The following is a 4,685-nucleotide window of genomic DNA, read 5'->3' on the forward strand; positions in this document are numbered from 1 at the left end:
CAAGACATTCAGACTTAACCCCATCCATCACGATGGCCTGAGTTCTGTCACTAAGATAATCATGAAACCAAGAACAAGCATCAGAGCTCAGGCCTACTGAGGACAAGTTATTCAATAAAACAACATGAACAACAGTATCAAAAGCTTTTGACAGGTCCACAAACAAAGCAACACATTCATTTGAATGTCTAAAGAATTGGCAAGATCATTAACAACTAAAGTGGTTGCTGTAATAGTGCTCTGTCCAGGACTAAACCCTGATTGCAGTGTTGTAGTACTCGAGACCCCTCTCAGGTCTGGTCTCGAGACCACATAGTGTCTTGGTCGTCTCTGTGTCAGATACAAGGACTGACCATCCATGATATCCAAATGATAATTTTAACAGGTCTTTTTTTTCTTTTCAGGCTGATATATTTTGAATGTAAATCAACTTTTATATATACACACATATGGGATATCATGGATGGTCATCTCCAGCCCCATCCCTCAGCTGTTTACCAAATCAGTGGCGGGTTGACCTTTGCCATTGTTGGAACTGCAGATTGCCCCATTGAAGAGGACAGTGATTTTTCTACACAGCAAGTCATTCACACCACATCATGCATTGAGTCAAGCATTATTTTCTCATCCACTCATGGCTTGAACTGAACTCCCTTCATATCCACTCAATTGCGCTAGTCTTCTATGGTCCACTGCCACCCATCACTGACATCTTGCTCCCAGGGAAATGCCCAGAGACATGTTTTGCATATCGAGGGGAGGAAAGGAGAACTCAAAAAGGTGAGACCTGTTATGTAATACCATAGATCTCTCAAACTCAACTCTGTACCTCGAAGCCAGTTCCACTGCTTTTCTTTCATTACCTGATTAGAGGCGAACAATCTTTTAGACCTGGGACACTGGGTGTAATTGATTATCAGGTAGAAGAAGAAAAAAAACAGGTACTGGACCTCGTAGGGTAAGAGTTGAATACCCCTGCCATATATAATATGAGGAACATACCATAGACAAGGTTGATGGGGAAGAGGAACTAAAAAGGAGTGATATAAGAACAAGAGAGGATGTTGTTGAGCCACAGCTCAAAAAGACAGGTAGTCCTACATATGCCTTCTATCCAACACAGGAGGTTGGTGGTATCTTAATTGGGGAGGACGGGCTTGTGGTAGTGGCTGGAGCGGAATGAGTGGAATGGTATCAAACACATGGTTTCTGTGTGTTTGATGTCATTCCATTTGCTCTGTTCCAGACATTATTATGAGCCATCCTCCCATCAGCAGCCTCCACTGCTATCCAAGATAGAAAGGTCACGTTATTAACATAAGCTAATGTTTGGCCCACGTATTGGATTTACAGGGAAGAAAAAGAAAATAGGCTAATGTACTGAGTGCTAGTACACTGTACATCTTATCTGTTTTCGTGTAATAGGTCACTCGACAACTGGGTCATTAACATTGCTTTGGATGGGTTGCAATGCATACAAGTTGGCCTACGTATTGAGGCACTGCTGCCACTCCTACGTTAACACATTCTCAGCTCGGCCCTAGTCCCTTTAAAGCAGGGTAGTCAACTTTGACATTAGCTATTGAAATCATGACTAAGATGGCTATCATTCAAACCAACAATGACTTTTTCTGACCTTCTACCAAGTGGTTGATGAGTCTTTACTGAAATCATAAATGGCATCCAAAAAAATACATTAGCCATGTCACCAGTTACATATGTGAGTAAACACTAAGCATTTCATAATCATATAACGAGCCAGCTACCCACATTCAGACATCTTTCAATTGTATGCCCTTATTTTATTACTTTAGAACAGCTAGCTACAAACACTTTATAAATACACAGTTACTGTTTCAAATATGAGATATTACTTCTCCTCTGTTTAGTTCTGTACTAGTGGCTTTACTAACTGGGTTTAGGATAATTACAAAGCAACAATGAATTACCATACAATCTGGCACCATGCATGTAGAAGCTAGTTAGCTAACTTAGTAAAGAAAGACCATTGCATTTGGAACATGGCTTTGCTAGTTAGCTAAACTAGCTGACTTGCTAGCAAAGTTAGGACCACAATAATGGAGACTTTGAAAGTGTGGTTAGTGTCCACACACTCAGTCAATACAAAAAAACGAACAGGTTGAATTGCCTTACCTTGAAATTAGTTATTTGAAAGCCAAATAAAACACTATCAGTTGCATTTTCTTACTAAATTACTCAAATTAACTAGCCTAACAAACTAGAGAAGAAATTTACATATATAGCCAAATATATTTAATTTTCTCCTTGTTCTATCTGTGATATAGCCATGTCTGTCTAGCGAGACTGTAGACGTGTCTGCCAGTCTGCTAGCATACACAAATGAGCTAGTTTAGCAAATGAGCAAGCAAGTAACGTTACATACAACTTTAAAGTCATTAAAATAGCACGTCATGCAAGAATAATCTCACCTTGGTCAGATTGTCGCTGTATCTCAATGGCACTCTTAAAATATCAACCAAATAAGCATCACAAAGAACCAGACTGTCCAGAAGTAAGTCCAAGACCAGGCGATGGTGGACTTGAGTTGCTACACTAAACCTGTCCCATCTTCAACCATGATACTCTGGGCTATCACTTTTTGTGTACTAGTACCTGTACAATTCTCAGTGTTTCTGGGACTACAATACCATGCCCTGTTTTTACTGCATGATCATGTGTATAGCTATTGTTCAATACTTTGAAAATATTAAAACATGATTTATTTGATAACACAAAAACATATATATTTTTTAAATTGTATTAAAATTAGTCAACAAACCATACAGTGTTAATGCATATTTTATGCACACCACTGGCTGATTACCTGACAATCTTTCACCTTTGCAATGAAAATTAAATCAGACTGCATTCAGAGTAAATACACTTTTATAATGATGTTAGGGCTCCTCCCCCTCATCAATATGGGGAATACGTTCCAGTCAGCCAAATTATCTTTCAGGTGTAGTGTATCTTGAATCCAGCTGCTTTGAGGATTCCCCGTTTTATGTTCAATACTGTCCTCAAAAAGGTAGTCATATACTACATTGTATGTTTGCCCTAAAGCCTCTATGTATAAATTCATCTGTTGTCATTTTTAGCATCACATAAACTGATTTACTAAAGTGTTTTTGATCTACTCTGTCATGTGGTCAACATGTGCACATTTATGTAACGAGGGATTTGAATTAAAGTGTAAAGTGAAAAACCTACACAGAGGCCACATTCCAGGCTACCTACACTGAGCACAAATATAAAAGCAATATGTAAAGTGTTAGTCCCATGTTTCATGAGCTGAAATAAAATATCCCTTGAATGTTCCATATGCACAAAAAGCTTATTTCTCTCAATTTTTTTTACATCCATGTTATTGTGAGCATTTCTCCATTGTCAAGATAATCCATACTCCTGAGTGGCACATCAAGAAGCTGATTTAACATCATTACAAAGGTGCATCTTGTGCTGTGGACAATAAAAGGCCACTCTAAAATGTGCAGTTTTGTCACACAACGCCACAAATGTCTCAAGTTTTGAGGGAGCATGCAACTGGCATGCTGACTGCAGGAATATCCACAAGAACTGTTGCCAGAGAATGTAATGTTAATTTCTCTATCATAAACCGCCTCTGTCATTTTAGAGAATTAGGCAGTACTTTCAACCGGCCTCACAACTGCAGACCACGTACGTGTATGGTGAGCAATCTACTGATGTCAACGTTGTGAAGAGTGCTCCATGGTGGCGTTGGGGTTACGGTATGGGTATGCATAAGCTACGGACAACGAACACAATTGCATTTTATCTATAGCAATTTGAATGCACAGAAATACTGTGACAAGATCCTGAGGTCCATTGTGAGGCCCATTTTCTTTAAGGTATCTGTGGACCAACAGATGCATATCTGTATTCCCAGTCATGTAAAATACATTGTTTAGGGCCTAATTAATTTATTTCAATTGACTGATTTCCTCATATGAACTTTAACTCAGTAAAATCTGTGAAAATTGTTGCATTTATATTTTTGTTCAGAATACTTTAGGGTCACATTGAGCAGATTATCAAGTCATATTGATAGGGATCTTACAGTACAATGGTAAACACTTCTTCCACATTTGTGGAACTAAATAAATCTATAGAGGGGTATACTACAAAGTAGGTTCAATGAGTTAGCCAGCTGACTTTGATAAACAGGCAGAAATAACCATTTTTGGAGTTCATTAAAGCACAGACCATAGAAACGTGGAGGCAATAATTTTACGACTTCCATTTGCCAATGGGGTACTTCTAAAAGCCTATTTCACACCATGGCCTGTTGAATTTGTAATATTTTTTTCTGCGTTTGTGATTTCGGCACAAATTAAAATGTGGCACTGACTCACCCATGGATTGATGTTTAACATTGTCTTAATGAAGAGTTCAACTAGCCCTGCACGCACAATTACAAGTCTGCTCGTGGCAGGCAGACGAGCAATGTCCATTGCAGGAATCTGATAATCTATGCAACACGTCTGCATTGTAGGTAGCCTGGAACGTGTCCATTCTCAAACTCCATTAAAGAGAAAGAAAAACTGGTACAAAGTAGGAGTTAGTAAGTAAATAGAAAATGTGTAATTTAATGCAACATAGTCATGACCGAATTACAATTAATCAAGGAAATAAATTACCAAACC

At 38.5% G+C, this 4,685-nt stretch overlaps 1 protein-coding gene across 2 annotated transcripts in view; it reads right to left on the reverse strand.

Annotated features, from left to right (window-relative positions):
• LOC112218848 (suppressor of tumorigenicity 7 protein homolog) overlaps window positions 1-2,679 on the reverse strand; it is a 72,873-nt gene extending 70,194 nt beyond the window's left edge. The window contains exon 1 of one of the 2 annotated variants that reach the window (XM_042301752.1): window positions 2,451-2,679. The gene's annotated coding sequence lies outside the window, so the exon portion shown is untranslated. The remainder of the gene's footprint in view (window positions 1-2,450) is intronic. The other variant, XM_024380062.2, reaches the window with a different exon arrangement.
• Window positions 2,680-4,685: the final 2,006 nt, after the last annotated feature.

This window comes from Oncorhynchus tshawytscha, linkage group LG19 (genome assembly GCF_018296145.1).
Source record: "Oncorhynchus tshawytscha isolate Ot180627B linkage group LG19, Otsh_v2.0, whole genome shotgun sequence".
Lineage (NCBI taxonomy): Eukaryota > Metazoa > Chordata > Actinopteri > Salmoniformes > Salmonidae > Oncorhynchus > Oncorhynchus tshawytscha.